An 18,770-nucleotide genomic window follows, 5' to 3' on the forward strand; every position below is an offset into this window, starting at 1 on the left:
AAAGTAAAAAAAATAAAATATTTAAAAATTTTTAAAAATTATACCTAAAATCATAGGCACTTACTGTGTGCAGCACAATGTTTAAAGAGTAAATAGCATTTGTGGGCTGACTAAATCTGGTTAATGAACATACATGTTACCTCATATCATTATCTCTATGGCCAAAGCATTTAACATCTACTTCCTCAGGATTCTCCAAGAACACATACAGAGCCAGGGCCATAGCTCCTGGTAGAGTGCGTACCCAGCGTGTGCACTGCTCTGGGCTCAGACCCTAGTCCTGAAGACAAAATCAGAGTGCAACACATTATTCTTTTATTTACCAAAGTTACCACATCACCACATACAGTGGTTCATATATGACAGTCAGTAAATTTCCGTATTCACCACAATTACTACTTTTCCACCTTATAAGATTTTCCTGAATGGTGACTAAGAACCAAGCCATGATCGTGACACTTGGATTTTTTTTTTTTTTTTTTTTTTTTTTTTTTTTTTTTGGTCTTTTTGAGACGGGGTCTCCCTGTAGCCCCAGCTGTCCTGGAACTCAGTATGTAGACCAGGCTGGCCTCGAACTCACAGAGATCCATCTGCCTCTGCCTCTGCCTCCCAAGTGCTGGGATTAAAGGCGTGCGCCACCACGCCCAGCTGACTCTTGGATTTTTATCGTCAGGATATAGTTTCAGCCACACTCCCAAAGGACTGATCCTTCACTTCCTATGTCTCATACAGTTGTCCACAAGGTGGCGAGAAAAGCAACAAAACTCATCTCACACCCAGAAGAGCAAGGCTGCTTGAGGAGTTAAGTCCTTTCGGTCTTCTGAAATCTTTATGAACAAGTACTTGAGGGGATAAAGGCAGAGTAAACACCGTGCTAACACACAGAGTGTCTTCTGTGTTCATTTCCACCACACAGAGCAGACTGACAGGTCCCGAGGGCAGCAGGGCCCAGAGTCACTTCACCTCGGATGATTTCTACCGATTAGATAAACATAAAACCATGGTGACAGTGAAGGAGAAGGCTCCAAAGGATAAGCAACTGTGCAAAGGGAGTTTAGAGGGGGGAAGTCTTCAGACATCACAAAATTCCAGATTGCCGGATTTCTTGATTACAGCTTTTAATCAAAACACAGCCAGCTGCCTGCATTTAGCTTTAACTGTTAAGCTCTTCCTCTCAGCCAATCATTTTACTTCTGAGCTGGCACTGTAACAACAAAAATATGAAACGCTCCTCCTGGCTCAATTGTGGAGGTTGGGGGCTGAATTTGTTCTAGGATTTGGTCAACCTCCCTGTGAAGAAATTTTTGGCTTTCTAAAGTAAAACAACATCTGTGCGTGGAAATTTCTCTTGCACATTCCAGATGCCTACAAAAATCCCCCGCTCCTCCTTCCTGCCACCAAAGAGCACTGTTAGCATCTTAAGCAAATAACGATTTGGGTGGGTTCCACTATGGGCAGGACCCCAGAAGAACCGCTTTTCATAGGTCTCCTCTGCCCCTTGCTTCTGCAGCTCTGAAACTGCTTCCTAGCTCTGGACTCAGCAGTGAGGAAAAAAGTTTCTGCTCTTAAAATAGTTCCAAGCATTCTATCCAATCCTAACCTCTTTTTTTCCCTCAGGGAATGGATACCTTAGCTCCTCCCAGGGACTGGAATGCAAAGAATGCAGTTGCTATGGGAGAACGCAAAAAAGAGAAAAACTACTATCTCCTTTTTCCTCTTCTCTCCCTAAATGGTTGACAAGATGGGAATCGTTCAGTCTAAAAGAGCAGCTAATCTTTAGAATCATCCCAGGCACTTTGGACACACACACACACACACACACACACACACACACACACTACAACCTTCCACAATCAGTTTGACCTTAAACCTGACATTGAAGTCTATCAAGCAAGGACAATGTCAGGATTTGGTCATAGTGCATAGCAACAGGTTTTTTTTACCCTCTCTAGCCTTTTAGATTTAGATGACAGCTAATATTCAGATTACTGTAAGTAAACCCACAGGTTGATTAAATCTTCTCTAGCGTGATTTCCATAACTTCCCATAATCAAAACGGAGAGTGAAAGTGGAATTAAAAAGAGAAAGCACGCACACAGACTGCAGCTATTTGGAATTAGGCATAATTGCAATGAGCTTGTAAATTCTGATATTACTGAATGCCCAGCTGGCCAAGGCTAACTTTCATTTCAAAATATTAGCAGATGTGAGTCAGTGAGCTGGCCAGCTAATTAACAAAGTCTTGGATAAACAAGAATAAAAGTTATAAACAGGAAAAGTGAAAAGGCATGCTAATGACCTGAAAACGCCACAGCTGTGTACCACACCGCCAGCTCTACCTAGTCCTTGGAAGTAAAATCATTTAGTCCGTGCTCACATTGCTTCCTGCCCGTGGCTGCACCCAGACGCCCAGCTCTCTTTTCTTTACAGCCAGTGTAAGATTCCCCACCTCCACCTCCAGCCCACAATGCCTTTCTGTAGCGGTAAAGCCACCCCCACTAAGCAGCAACAATAGAGACCCCGCTGTCAAGCCATGTGTCTTCACAATCCAGCAACACACACCTCAATGTTCTTAATTGTGCCTTTCCACGTGTTTCCCACCCCCTGGGGTCTCAGTGAGAAGAAAGGAAAAAGGCAGGGGCAGGGTCACTACAGTATACTTCCTGCCACCTCACTCCCTCCACGGGCTTCTCAGAAGCACAAATACTGGAGCCAGATAAAGCACCCTGGCTGGAGCAAAGGCTGGAAACACCCAAGATGGGATCAACCTGAGGGACAATGTGGAAAGGCTTTGCAGTTTGGCTGATGTATGTGGTTGGTGCATGGCAAATGCTTGTGATTGCTCGCACCTCTGCAGTGCTACACTATCCCAGCAGCCCCTGCACAAGCTGTCTTCTTAGGAACCAAGTTCCCTCACCACACCACATAAAATAATGTTTTTCCATAAGAATGTGCCTATAAACGTTTAAAGAGCAAATACCTTATAGTTGCTATTCAATATTTGCAGATTATTTATCAAAAATAAAAGCTAAGGGGCTGCTCTTGCAGAGGACCCGGATTTGATTACTAGAACCCACATAGCAGCTAACAATGATCTGTATGTAAGTCCAGCTCCAGGGAACCCGAAAACCTTTTCCTGGCCTCCATGGGCACAGCTGGTGCAGGTGTACTTACATGCATGCAGGCAATACACTCATACACATAAAATAATAAATAAAATTTAAAATGTTCAGGTTTAATCTGGCTGGCGGTTTGTGCCTATAATCCCAGTACTTGGGATGTGGAAACAGGAGGATCAAGAGTTCAATTCATTCTAGGCTGCATGAGATCCTGTCTCAAAAAGGAAAAAAGGGGGGACAGGGGGTAGAGAAATGGCTTAATGGTTAAGAGCACTAACTGCTCTTGCAGAGGATCCAGGTTCCGTTCCTAGCACCCACATGGTGGTTAACAATCATCTGAAACTCCAGTTCCAGATGATGCAATGCCCTCTTCCGGCCTCTGCAGGTACTGCATAACATGGGTGCAGTTACGTAAAAGGCGGGCAAAACACTCACATTCATAAGAACTTGTGTTCCCTGTGCTAAGCCAGTGCATAGCTGTATCATTTATTAATACTCATCTCTCTTAAGGAGATGGGAAGACCGACTTCTTCTTACAGATGAGGAAAATAAAGCTCAGCCAGATGAAGTAACTTGCCCAAGCACCACTACTGGAAAGAAGCCCACAAAATCTTGCTAAAAAATCTGTCCACTCCTAATTTGCCATGTTGTACTCGCCCCCTGGCCATCGTAGACAGGATACCTAGACACTGTTTCACTGGCAAAATAGTGGTTTATGCAAGTTTAGTTGAAATAAGTTTGACCTAAAGCTGACTTCTTACATATTTTGTTTGGCCTAAGGTTCCTCCACATATGACAAACTGTAACCTAACTTGATTTGTAACAGGTTGTAACCTACTGTTTTAATGATTCTCAGCCCATCACAGCTACATTCAAGTAAGACAGACAAGCGAAATGACCAATCAAACCATTGCTGTATCTCCCTTTGTCCTGTGTATGAGACTTCCTTTCATCTGGCTGTAAATGATCTGCACATGTGGAGGTTATGACATTTGCTGTAGTAGCTCTGACTACCAGCTGTGATTTGAAAATTTAGTTTTGTAGTTTGGTCTTTGAGCTTATGTGGGAGATTTTATGTGGGGGACTTATTACATTATCAAAATCTGTTCGCTATTCCTTAACCCTTCTTTGTTTTGTCACAATGTCTTACAAAGCAGAAGTCCACCTTCAATCTTCCTTTAGGGAGCTCCCAAAAAGGTTTCATTTTCTTCCTCAAGTTTTTTGGCCCCCGGTGTTGCTTGAGAAGAATTCTGTGTCCGGTTCTTTTCTCTAAAGAGCTAGACCGTAACTTTAAAGTTGATGCTATGGTGAAGGCCTGTGTGAGAAGACACTTGGAAACAGCCACATTTATGGGGAGCAAAATGCTCAGGTATGTCTGGTGTCTATGGTAACTTGTCTCCTGGGAACTTCCCAGGCATTCCCAGCTTCCCTTGCAGCTCAACTCAGGAACTCATCCCTTAGAAAACCCTTCAGCTTTTTATTCTCTATCCAGATGTATTAGTTACTTTTCTGTTGCTGTGATAGAAACACTGACCAAAGCAATTTATAGAAGGAAGAGTTTATTTGAACTTACTCGCTTCCTGGCCAGTGTGGACAGGTTCCAGGGGAATTACAGTCCATCATGGCGGGGAGGCGTGGTGGCTGGAGGTGACTGGAGCAGGAGCAGCAGAAGCTAAGCTCTCACATCATCACGCAGGCACAGGAAGCAAGAGAGTGACTGGCGACCTGGCAAGGCTTAAGAATTCTCTAAGCCCACCCCCAGTGACATGCTTCCTACAGGATAGCCACACCTTCTAAAACCTCCCAAAACAGCACCACCATGTGGGGACAAAATGTCCAGATACTTGGAGCCCATAGGAGACATTTTCATTCAAACAATCACATTGGAGATGACATGTTTCTAATGGTGCAGCTCCAAGAGACAGACCAATGGGAATTTGCACAAGCATCAGATGTTGTGTTAAGCCTCTGATTTAAGGACTGATTTGTTACAGTAGCATAACCTTGTCTATCCTCACCCTGGAGATTTCAGTTCTAGTTTCCATGCTAGACAAATTAATTTCTTAACAACTCATAAGGAATATAGATTCTTGGACTCTATACCTTGAAATTCTGATGGATTTCATGAGGCTCAGGAGTAAGCAGATGGGAAAAGGACTGTGTTTGAGAGAGATATCTTGGAATCTAGTGTGTCTGAAACCAAACATGGGGATCACCATCTGGTACAAAAATAGAATGAAAACTGATTAAAAGAGCTGGAGAGATGGTTCAGGGGTCAAGAGTACTTGCTGTTCTAGAAGACCTAAGTTGAATTCCCAGCACCCAAGACAAACAACTCACAACCACCTGTAATTCCAGCTCCAGAAGATCCAATGCCTTCTTTTGGCCTCTTTGGGCACCTGCACTCATGTACACAGAAACATTCCCAAACACACAGTGAGAAATTGAGAAATTTTATATATATATATATATATATAAAACTGTTAACAGTGAACTCCTCTTTTAACTCCAGAACTCACTATATAGACCACACTGGCCTTGAACTCACCTGCCTCTGCCTCCCAAGTGCTGGGACTCCCAGTGCCACCACACCTGGCTTATATATGTATTTTTAACTGACTAAAGAGGAAGGTCCAGAATTTTTGTAATAGTTTGGTGGAAATATTGGAAAAAAAAGGAGAAAACTCAAAGATGGTTCAGGGCTCCCAGTTTGAGAGGCAGAACAGCAAAACAATTATGTGAACAGAGCTTATTTTCAACAGAAAAGTTCGATTAGGTGATGCCAATAGTGGGGCATACCCTCACAAATCAAAATGCCAGGGTGCAGACCAAAGGGGATGAAAGGGGAGGATGGGATGTTGGGTCTTCTGAGCTCCCAAGGAGAAAGTATGTGAGCAGAGCAGAAGCTCAGGGGCATGGCTACAGAGAGCACTTTGAGAAAGAGCAGGAAAAGGGGCAAGAATGAGAGGACAGTCACCTTCTGATTCCAAGGAGTTGCTTCTGAGACCCACGAAGGTACCAAAATCCAAAGGCGCACATTTGAGTACAATGTTGCATGGAACCTTTCAATGTCACACACTGAAAACCAGCTCTAGATTGCTTAGAATGTCTCAGAGTAAATGTTGTCAGATTAAGAAATGATGAATGGCAAAGTGGCTCAGTTAGTATAATGCCTGCCATGCAAGCATGAAGACCAGAGTTCGGACCCACAGTGGCAAGGTAAAAGACAAGCACAGCAAGTGTCTATAACCCTGGTGCTGGGGTGGAAGTGCAGGGACAGGCAGATCCTGGAGGTCACTGGTTAGCCAGCACCAACACTGACACCCTAGTTCCCACACTCATACAGACACACAAGTACACACACCGTTTGTGTATGCAGAGAAAGAGAGGGAGGGAGGAAAAAAGGAGGGATGGAAGGACAAAGGAAGGAAGAGAGGCCAGGAGGAAGAGAGGAAAGAATGAAAAACTCTGTAGATGTTTGGCACAAGGATTTTTGTTGTTTTTACATCCATGGTTGGTTAAATTTGAATGCAGAACCCTTGGGGGCAAGGGCAGGTGTACTGAGGCAGCTGTGCTGGCAGTTACAGAATTCAGCCAAAGGTCGGGGCAAGAGTGTACTGAGGACATGGCTGGTCCACTGCCAGCCTGTTAACTTTGGGCTGCCTGAGCAGCTAGTCGCTCTCCTCTGCCACTCTCCTGCCCCCCTCACCCATGCTGCTATCCAGCCCACTTGCCTTTTAAGCCTCCACTCACTCTGCAGCCCCTTCCCAAATTCTCACCACCACCTGTGCCCAGCCTCCTTCCCAGAATGCTTTCTCCTTGCCTCCTCTCTCCCTGAGTCAGAACCTGGAGCAGGCCTGCCCCATCCGTGTAGCCTGGGAAGCCCTCATCAAGCCATCTGTGAGCAGATACAGGTCTTCAATGTCCCCGGGGACTGACATCTGCCCTTCCTGGTAGAGAGAAGGGGACACTTTTGCAGATTTATGTCTTACTTTTGGGCAAACTGGGGGGTTGGAGGGCTTTCCATATATGTTTCTTCTCAGTGGCCTGCCATTCAAAGTAAACCTTAGTCCCAAGGGGCCTCTCAGCAAGTAGTGTATGTTGCTGCCTGCTATGATTTAATCAACATGAATGATTGTGATTGAAGAGTTATTCAGGGTGGTGCTATTGGGACATGATAGAAACCTTGGACAGCAGGGTTTAAAAAGGGAAGGTTCTCAGATCCACTGAGAGAAGACTATTATCAAACCTGAGTTTAGCCCCATTCCTCCTCTCTCTCTGCTTCTGGTTTAAAGCATATTCACTTGTAGACTATATCCACCATGCCCACCCACTATGAGGTAAGGCAATCCAAGGGCATCCACCAAGCTGTGCAGCCACATTATAAGCCAAATAGACCTCTTTGTAATATTAGCAGTCTCAGGTATTTCATTATAATGACCAAAAGCTAATCAATACATTTTTGTATTCTGATAAAGGTGTACTCTCTGACAAGGTAGCTCTCTGCAGCCTAGACCAACCTAAAAAAAAAAAAAAAACCAGAGAGCTGAGAACTATCTGCTAACTTACTCCCAGGAGCACCAACAAATGATCTTCCCAGAGTACAGATGTAGGAACTCATTATACAATTCCAGGTACTACCTGGGTGCTCTGAATTCTAAGATCTTGGCTCGTGACAAGAGAAGTTGATATTTTGCTTTATGCTTCCAGAAAGTCACCAACTTGGACATCATCCTGGGTTGTATATATGGCCAATAACTCAGTCCAAGTTTGGCAAGCACAACTTAACTTTTCCCAGAATCTTGACTTTGTCTAGAAGCAGGCAGGGCTCCCCGAAGGGCTCATGACTGGCTCACAGTAAGTACTGGGCAGGGACCATGGAACTGCCCAAGTTTGTCAACATGTCCCAGGTGGCGAGGTCTGGGACAGAGGAAACTGCTGCCTCAGCGGGATGAATGTGTGAGAGAGTGAGGGAACTTTCCTTCTTGCAAGCCTGAGCCCTGGGAGACCTGAGCTGAACTAGACTTGACAAGCACTCGGGTCATGTCTAGACTTGCACAGATGGAATTTTAAGCACATAAAACACTAAAGCGGTGGTGCCAGGAAGCTAGCTTTCACAGCAGATTTCTGCGGGACCTACAAGAACGAGAGCACATGAGCCAATGTTTCAGCAAAGTGGTATCTGCTTGTTCTTATGCCCAGACAGACGTGGCTCCTCAGAGAACAGCTACGGAAGCCTCATGCTGAGGCAGATGGCATAAAGAATGGGAGAGAGAGCTAATGAACTCTGAAGTGTGTACATACGTGTGTGCATGTGTGCAGGCATGCTCCTCCCGGTATGTGCACATGTGCAGGCATGCAGGCACCAGTGTGTGGAAGCCATAAGTCAATGTCACTGTCTTCCTCAGTCACTCTGCACCTTAATTTTTTTTTTTTTTTTTTTTTTTTGAGACAGGATCTCCCTATAGCCCCAGCTGGCCTAGAACTCACTATGTAGACCAGACTGGCCTCGAACTCACAGAGATCCACCTGCTTCTGCCTCCCAAGTGCTGGGACTAAATGCAGGCACCACCATGCCCAGCTTACCATCTTAATTTTTTAAGATTTATTTTATTTTAAATTATGTGTTGTGGGGGGGGGCATTATGTGCACATGACTGAAAGTGCCCACAGAGTTCAGAAGAAGGTGTCAGGTACCCTGGAGTTCCAGGCAATGGAGAGTCACCACGTGGGTGCTGAGAACTGAACCCAGGCCCTCTGCAAGAGCAATACACACACTCATAACTGCTGAGTCACCTCTCCAGCCCTCCATCTTAATTTTAGAGACAGGGTCTCTCACTGAACCTGGAATGCACTGATTTGGCTTTCTGGCTAGCCATTGAGTCACAGAGATCAGCCTGTCTCCACCTCTCCAGGCATGCACCCCTAAGCAGCTTTTTATGAGAGTGCTGGAGATCTGAACTCAGGTGCCTACCAACTGAGTCATTTCCCCAACCTTTCTCTGATTTTTTTTTCTACCAAGAACCTCTCCAGGTATCTCTGGACATCCCACTCTCCACCTGGGGAAATGCAAGCAAAGGTTTTATGTGTGGATTAAGTCAAAGGAGGACAGAGAAAAGATGCAGAGCCCTGACATGTGACACCCCTGCTGGACTGATGTCAGAAACAGTTTGAGCACTGTCAAAATGAGTTCTTCACCAACAGCCAATAAGACATGTGGCCACATTAATCTGTGACACTGGTATCTGATGAATGCTTTTTACGTCTCACATGGGTGCTTGTCATTGTAGGTGCTGGGCAATGGGAGGCTGGTGATTTTTTTAATGGCGACATGCTTGGGGTCTACTACAATTGTATTTTCTCACCTAGAGCCCTAAAAACCAAGGACCAGGGAAAACCAGGATGCTTTTTCTAGTGGAAAGAAGGGAATGAAAGCTTTTTTCTTGTGTTATTTGTGTCCTGCCAAGTCTGTTTTACTGTATAAGATACAAGAAGAGTTTTCCACTTTGTTACATCACTTAAAAGCCAAGGGGAAACTTTCCTTTGGAAAGAAGAAGGAAACTCTTCCTGCCCCTTCATCTTATCCGGGCAGCGGAGACCAGAGGCTCCCTGGCTGTCTCTCAGCTTAGACAGCATTGGGGAAGAGGTACATGGTAACAGAAATCCTCGAAAAAGAAGATTTCAGTTAATATTAGTGAAAACGTTCTCAATACTTTGAAAATGTCTCAGAAAAATTTCATACACCTGCTTGCAGAATCCTCAAGTTAACAGTAATTCCAGGGTGTGATCGTCAGTGTTGCCAACGTGTCAGAATCTAGAACTACCTGGGAGAGAGACCTGCCTGTGGGGGATTATCTTGATTGTTTTAACTGGCCCATTATGGGTGGCACTGTTCCCTGGCTGGAATCCTAGACTCTAAGTGGAGAAAGGGAGCTGAGCAGCAGCATGCTTCATTGCGCTATGCTTTCTGATTGTGGATACAGTGTGGCCAGCTCCTTTGAGATCTGCCTTGACTTTTCTGCCATAATGGATTGTACTCTTGACCTGTAAGCCAGAATAAATTATTTCTCCCTTAGGTTATTTATATCAGAGTATTTCTATCATAGCAACAGAAAACTAAACTAAGGCCTATCAAGAGTTTCTCTACATGGTCTTCCCCCAGGAGACCCTTTAAGGTCACCATGGCAACCTGCTAACATCCTCAAGGTTCTTCATCATGGAGTCTTCTGTTTCAGGTGTGAACTTACAAAGGATACTGCTGACTTTGCTGCCCCATCATGAAGAAGTGGCTCCAGGAGGGAGTTACCCAGTGATCCCTGGGCCCAGTCATAGACCCCACAGTATGGCAGGAGAATAAAGCAGAGGGTGAGATCAAAATTAGCATAGAAGGGAAACCAGGCTGGAAACATCTCCTAACAAGGCTGACATGCAACACAGGATAAGCAAAAAAAAAAAAAAAAAAAACAACCAGTGCGCACTATGCAGATGACCTCAAAGCCTGTGATAATGGGATATAAAACTCCCAATGCTTTATACAATGTCTGCCATTAAGCTGCTGACCTTTTGCCCAGTTCTGGCCTGCTTCCTGTCTAAGAAGGGCTTTCTTTTCTCTGCTTCTACCATTATTTGTGTGTTCCTGTCTGGGGACAGAAGAACCTGGTCATTGCAGTGGGAGCCTTTGCAATGCAGATCCCCATCTGTGACAACAGTGGTGCCGTAACTGTCCTGTTTCTCTTTCCTCGGAGACTATTGATATTTTTTCTTTTTGATTAAAAATAACAATTATGAAGGAAATCAAATTTATTATTTGATGGCAGGTGTTCGTCATAAGCTGAACTCAAGTCCCAATTCTGCCCCAACTCCTTTGGTTAAGTTGTTTGAACTCTGTGTCTTCATCTGCAAAGTCAGATTGCTAAAATCTGCTAGATGGATTCAATCTGAGCAGTAAATGCAGCACTGGTTCCTCTCCCCGCACCCCCGCCCCACAGATGGGAGACAACCCATGGGTTTTTCTGTCAGACCAATGACTTAAATTAACTACTCACCAACTGTTGCCCTGTTTTACAATCAAACAATGCCATCCACCCACACCATCAACCTTCTGAGGGCAAGCTTGAACCATAGCAAAGCTCATGAGCCAAGAAATAGCTCCTGATTCCTTTTCCAAACTTTAAAAAAAGAAATTACAGGCTTTCTCTCCCTCTCCTGCATTCCTCCAGACTGTGCACAATACCCCTCGCTCTCAGCTGCTTTGCCTCCTACTTCCCAGCTCTTCTGGCCCAGCCCCTGCCTCTACCCAGGTCTTTGTTTGAGACGGTTCCCATTTTCTCTAAATTGTAGCATGTAATACATTGGGAGCAATGGCTGCATTCTATTGTGCTATGCTAAATGCCCAGAACATTGTAGAGAACTTAAATTACATGAACTAGGGTGACCCTCCCCCCAAATGGCTTAAACCCTTGTTCTGTGGAGAGATTTATGCATGCACTTTTCTCCAAGCTTCTCTCTTGTCCTGCTCCACTGTCACAAGGCAGACACCCTGGGGCTCCAGGAACCCCACAGGCAAATGTGTACAGGAATTTAACAGCTAAGAAGACCATCTTTCAATATCTATCTCCAAAGGATTTCTCTGAATCTCTTGCTAAAGAATTCTAACTACTCTGTTATATCATTGCCAGATGCTGAGATTGCCCTGTGGTACTTGAGCAATCTACATCCCTGAAAGTGGGTGTAGCATCTCAATCACCTTTGCACAGGGCCTGGCACACAGTGACCACATCAAACACTGGTTGAACTGAATGAGCCACAAGCTCATAGAATGCCCACATATAAATGAAGTGGCCAGGCACAGGTGGCAGAACCACTGGCGTTGCTCTCCCACTGGTGGCAGCTTTCAGTGGCCCAACTTGAGAGGCTGTGTCTGTGATCTCACTTTTAAAGTAGAGGAAACATCTTCAAGAAGAAAATGGAAATGGCAGTTGATAACAAATACAGGAGAGCCACACACAGAGAAGACACTGCATAGGTAGTGTGAGGTTCAAAGTGAGCATCGCTGCGGGAGACTTCTTCTGAAGAGTAACAACGTTGCTCTGTCTCTAGAAGAATGGAGACTGAGGGCTTCTTCTGTCATGGGTGCTGAATCATACATTCTGGTCCCAAAACGTCCATGGCTTTGAGTTACTAGAATGTTAGTGTGTGAGTACCCCAGACTGACTAGCTTAAACAACACAAATTTATTACCTCATAATCTGTGAATTAGAAATCTCAGGTCATACTGTCAGTAGGGTCCATTTCTTTTGAGGACTTCCTCCTTACCTTGAGGGTGACTATCTTCTCCTGTATCCTCACGGATCCTCCTTACATGTCCAGAGTCCTCTTCTTGTTGGGACACCAGCCATAGCAGATTAAACCCTACCATAGTGGCCTAATTTTAACTTAATCCCCACTTTAAAGATGCTATTTCTAAATACAGTCACATCTTCAGGTACTAGAGATAAAGGCAGCAGCATATAGACTTAAGAGCACTGGTTACTCTTGCAGAGGACCTGAGTTCAGTCTCCAGCACCCACTTAGCAGCTAACAACCATCTGTAACTTCAGGGTGTGTGATGCCCTATTCTGCCCTCCATGGGCATTGCACATACATAGCACACCTGCATACATGTAGACAAAACATTAATAAATATAAAGTCAAAAACTCACACATATGAAATAAAAATAAAATAAGTTAAAAGAATTTTTTAATGTCCATCTGGCTTCCAGGATTAATGATGTACCTTTAAAATATTTATTTATTTATTTATTTATTTTAATGATTCATAATGGAGAAAGGGCATGGTAAGCAATGAACTCATTTATTCTTGCAAATAAATGCTTAAAAATAAACCTCTGCTAAAGATGAGCTGTGCCAGCCAACTTTCTGCTGCTTTAACAAATACCTGAGATAATCAACTCACAATGATAAAAGGGGCCAGTAAGATGGCTCAGCCAGTAAATACATTTGCCACCAAGCCTGACATCCTGAGTTCAATCCCCAGAACCCACATGGTGAAAGGAGAGAACTGAAACCTGCATGTTGCCCTCTGACTTCTACATGTATGCAGAAGCACACATATGTCCACATACATACAACACACAAATAAAGTGAAAAAGATAAAAAGGCCATTTGGGTCATCTTTATTATAGTTATTAGATCGCTGAAAAATCTCCAAAGCCTCATATGTACAGCTACACAGTTCCTAGCTTCCTGTCAGTGGCTGATCAGGAGCAACCAGTGGAGATGCCCTATAGTTCCATGTCTGTGACTTTGGTTTCAAAAGGCTTAGATGGCTCTGTCCCTCCAACTTTGCTGTCTGCAACATACATTTCTCTCTTGGGCTGGTACCACTCCCCATATATAGTTCTCCTCAGCAGGTATCTCACAGCTCTGGCATCTCTAACATCTTGGGATCTTTATTACCAGAAATTAATCTATTATGTTTTAATTTAGTCTCAGGTAAGCTGTTAGGTTGTGGGCAGACAGCACCTAGATTCCTAATCAAAAGATTCCAGTTGCTGTTTAAGTCCTTATTTCCATCTCCCTCTTGAGCTGGGTCTCAAACTCTTCTTAAAACATTCAACTGCTTTTCTAGTCCAAACTTCCAAAGTCTTCCAATTCTTCCCCAAACCAGCATGGTCAGGTTCTTCACAGCAACAGCCCACTCTCTGGTACCAACTTCTGTATTAGTTACTCTTCTGTCACTGTGATAGAAGATCATGGCATAGGCAACAAGAAGGAAGAGTTTATTGCGCTCATGGTTCCAGACGTACAAGAGTCCAGAATGGTGGGGAGGCATGGTGGCCAGAACAGAAAGCTGAACACTCACCTCTTCAAGGCACAGGAAGCAGAAAGACAGGCTGGAAGTAGGATGAGACCATATGCCCTCAAAGCCCATCCCCTGTGACATGCTTCCTCCAGCATGGCCACACCTCCTAAAGGTTCCGTGACCCTCCCCAAACAAATGTTCAAATACTTGGAGCCTGGGGTCAGGGGGAGAGTCTCAGTCAAACCACCACAATCATCAATTAAGAAGCATGGACTGGGGAGTAAAGAGAGGATACACCAGTAAGCCCACAGTTTTTGACAGCCATAAAATTAGATATAAGCACAGAGCTTATGTCAACGTATTGGTGAAAATTCCTATGACAGTAACTTTTCATTTCATTCATGGCAGAGACCCCACTGTTCAGTGCATAGGCATTGATGAGCTAGGCCAATGAGTTACAGAGTCACGAAGAAATGATGCCACCCCACTGCATAAAACTTTCATCCCAATGGATGGTTGCTATGGAGTCATGAAGTCCACAACACTTAGGTTCTCTTTCAATGATCTATAGTACAATTAATGTACAATTAATGTACCATAGATCTCAGACTAACCCTGTGGAAGGAATGTGGGAGGAGAGCAGCAGAACGAGCACTCATCTCTCCAGCCACCTCTTTGATAACTTGGTCAAAGAAGGATGAGCCTTCCCTCTGTACATTCCCACGTTCGTCCCACTCCTGATAATTCTGTAAAACTTTACCATGGACCCCAGTTCCAAGGACTCCTGAACCTAGTCCTGGATTAAACCTGTGACCAACCCATACCTCTCGATAACGCTTGCAACGTGATGAGCATAACCGAAGAAGCTGACATACTTGCCACCAAAAAATATTTTGTCCTGTAGTTGGTAGAAGAGGCTCCAGTCCCTCTTGGATGAGCACTCTCATGTGTGAGCACTGGAACAAAATGGTAAGACCTTAGTCCAGGAGCCTGAACTGGCTGCATCTTCCATGGTGGCACTATGGACAGATGGAAAGACCGAATCACCAAGCAGAAGAGCAGTTCCAAAACACATGTCAGGGCCACTGGCTTCATTTGTCTCATTTTCTGAGGCAGACGCTTTCACTCACGTGGGCTCTCCAAGAGGCAGGTTGGCTGGTCAGTGAGCCCCAGGGATCCACTGGGAGTGTAAGTGCCTGGCACCACTCCAGATGTTTTTTAATGGGTTCTGGGAATCTAACTTAGATTCTCATGGTTGCGAGATAAGGACTTCACTGACAGCTACCACCCCAGCCCTTCCTTCCTCCACACTTTTCCTAACTCTTTCTGCAAGTCAATACAAAGGGCATTTCGTGTTGTCACAGGCATGAATTTCATTGCCCGTGTCAATCATCTTTCTGCTGCCTTAACAAATACCTGAGAAATAACTTATAAAGAGAAAGATCCTACTTCATTCATGGTTTGGGGGGCTTTGGACCGCAGTCTGTTGGCTCCATTGCTTTTGGACCTGTGATAAGGGAGCCACCATAGCAGGAAACATAATGAGGCAAAACTGTTCAGCTCAATGTGCCTGGGAAGTAAAAGAAAGGAAGGAGAGAAGATGGCCCCTGTTGCTCCTTTTAAAGGCATGTGTCCCCACTCAAATGACCAGAAGAACCCCCACTAGGCCCTGTCTCTTAAAGTTTCCACCACCAAGCAGGAAACTAAGCCTGTAGCACATGGACCTTTAGGAGGCTTTTCAGATTCAAACCATAACGTGAGTCCTTGGCTACCTACTACCAGGAATCCTTGTGAGAACATTGCATCACACTGTCATTCATTCATTTAAGAACAGAATATCACTCACGCTTATCTAGTAATGTGCTAAGAGTTAGTGGAGATCAGATTTCTTCCACCAAGAAAATGAACAAAGCGATTATGGTTAGAACAGCAATGGCTATACTAAGTTATAACGAGAGCACTGGTGGTCCATGGTGTAATATTGCAATAGAAACACAGGATATCGCCATTGGGTGCTCCTAATCAGCCACTGACAGGAAGCCAGGAACTGGGTAGCTGTGCATATGATTCTTTGAGGATTTTTGGAGAGTTAATGACTATAAGGTTGACTGTTTGCTCCTAATGTATCTGGACAAAGTAGTGAGAAGAGAAAAGGGGATGGCAGGCGTCTTCCCAGTTTAAGAGCTAAATCAACATCCTGGAAGTTTTTATATGTTCCCCAGACAAAAGGCTACCATTACTGAAAATCCAGTGTAATATTCAGCATTTGGCTGAATTGCAGTGCAAATTGAACTCCTGCCCTCTCCCCATATCTACTATTAAGAGATAAAAGAGCAGAGCTAGAGGGAAAGCATCCATCTTATAAGAGGATACATAATCATGTACAGAGTGTTGATGACAATACCACTGTTGTTATGCTTTAAATGCATTTATTTATTAGTTTATTTACTAATTAATTTATTTATTTGTGGTCTTTTGTTATGCTTTAAATGTAAACACCCCTGTAAACTGAAACTGCAAAGTGATAAGGAGGGGTCACATGATTAACTCAGGAGGGCTCTTTAGGTATGAATAGATCAGTGATCTTTTAAAAGCCTTGAATGAAATGCTCCAGGGCATTTTATCATCCCTTCTTCTCCTTCTAAGAATAAGTGACCAGGGAGAACAGCCCCCACCAGACAATGATGCAGCCAGTGCTCTAAAGTTGGATTCCCAGACTCTGGAATTATGATAGATTTCTATTTCTTTGTCACCCAATATAAAGTACGTAGCTGTAATGGCAACAGCTGATTGTGACAAATGTTAAAGGCTGTTAAAGGTCACTAAGAACACAAATGAAGAATGTTATTGTTATAAAGTGGCAAATAGCATTTGAATAAATTGTTACTGTGTTTTACTTTTTATGTGGAAGAAGGAATCTGTAAACAACAAAATCAGTATCTAACTAAGATTTCTAAGCAATTTGTTGAAGCAGCAGCTTGATACTTCCTGAGTCCTCATAGTCAAATGTGGAAAGAGAAATGAACTGAAGAAGAAATTTGAAGAAAAAAAGAAGTGTGCCTGAAGGGTTTGGAAAGTTCTCAGCCTGCATATTGAAGAAAATGAGTAAGTCCATTTAGAAAAGAAGCCAAGTAGTATGACTAGACTTCGTCAAGAAACTAAGAGCCCATCCAGGCCAAAAGCAGGGCCTGTTCAAATTGCAGAGGACAGAGATCTGATGAGATAAAGTAAGATTATCAGGTTTCTTATTCTTGTCTGTGTGTGTGTGTGTGTGTGTGTGTGTGTGTGTGTGCGTGTGTGCGTGCGTGCGTGCGTGCGTGTGTGTGTGTGTGTGTGTGTGTGTGTATGTAGGCTGAGACCGATGTCAGATGTCCTCTTTAATGACTCCCCACCTTAATTTTTAAAACAAAACCTGGAGCAGATTGATTGAGCTAGGCTGACTGACCAGTGAGCTCCAAAGAACTTCCTATCTCTAACTCCCCGTTGCTGAAGTGACAAACAGAGACCACCATGTTTGTATATTTACGTGATGGGGATCTGAAGTCAGGTCCTCACGATTGTGTCCTCAGCACTTTACCTACTGAGCCATTCCCCCAGCAGTGGACTTCTTAGGTCTTATGGAGTTGTACAATAGAGTCCTTTGCCTATGAACATGACTGCTCTTCAAGACAAGGGACAAATGACCTTGAAGGCAGTTAAAGATAGCTGAAAGCTACATAACAAAAAGCAGCGCCAAACAGGAGAAACCTTTTGAGTTGTTGGCCAGGGTAGTCCAAGAGACTCCCAAAATTACATAGGCTATTGCCACAATCATTGATTGCCTCCCAGAACTTGAGGGTAAGACCATATTGATGAAGACAGTACATACTTCAGACACAGGATTTGGAGCAATGGAGCTAGAACTGACTTGGAAGCCACCTCCCCTGAAGGTTAGCTCTCATAGCTTTGGAGAGCACTACACAACCTGGTAAGGGAGAACATCAATCAACGGTCTAACCCCAGGTTCAAGGCCTAAAACCTCATCAATGACCAGCACAGCAAAAGACATTGGTACAGTAGTGGTACTTTTATCTTGGGGGTGATCAACAGCTACCTAATTGGGCTTAAAGCCCACTCACTCAATGGGAGGAAAATCATGTGTGGTACTGTAAACTTCGCCAAATACACAGAGCTGAGAGGTCATAAATAAAGAAAACCCCAAGACTATCACATCCTTAGACAAATGTAATTTTTTATTATGTGCAAAATATAGAACCTTAAATTATAGAGTGTGGGTCCTTGGACAGGTCTCCTATATTAAAATCCACCTTCCCTGTGCTGGATAGCTTTAGTGTCAACTTGACACTAGAGAGCCTCAACTGGGGAATTGCCTCTATTGGACTGGCCTGTGGCCATGTCTGAGGGGCATCTTCTTGATTATTGACTGATGTAGAAGGGCCCAGCCCACTGTGGGTGGTGCCACCCCTGGGCAGGTGGGCCTGTGTTGCATAAGAAAGCAGGCTGAGCAAGGGGCCAGGGGAGCAAGCCAGTAAGCAGTGTTCCTTCATGGCCTATGCTCCAGCTCCTGCCTCCAGGTTCCTGCCCTGAGTTCCTGCCTTGGGCTCCCTGATGAACTGTGACCCAGGAGATGTAAGCTAAATAAATCCTTTCCTCCTCAAGTTGGTAGTGGTCAGAGTGTTTTGTCACAGCAATGGAGAAACAAACTAGGACACACCCAAAGCTCAGGGATCATTGTGGAAGAGGGGGCAGAAAAATTCTAAGAACCAGGGAGGAGGTGGATGACCATACAGAAATAGAATCTACAGGCTCCTGGGACTCTTCTCATACAAACCTACAGCAATAATGTCA

General features: G+C 44.2%; 1 pseudogene; it reads right to left on the reverse strand.

Annotated features, from left to right (window-relative positions):
* Positions 1-14,181: 14,181 nt before the first annotated feature.
* Positions 14,182-17,434, reverse strand: LOC115070374 (annotated as a pseudogene).
* Positions 17,435-18,770: the final 1,336 nt, after the last annotated feature.

This window comes from Nannospalax galili, unplaced genomic scaffold, assembly GCF_000622305.1.
Source record: "Nannospalax galili isolate Female #2095 unplaced genomic scaffold, S.galili_v1.0 scaffold1096, whole genome shotgun sequence".
NCBI classification, from domain to species: Eukaryota; Metazoa; Chordata; class Mammalia; order Rodentia; family Spalacidae; genus Nannospalax; species Nannospalax galili.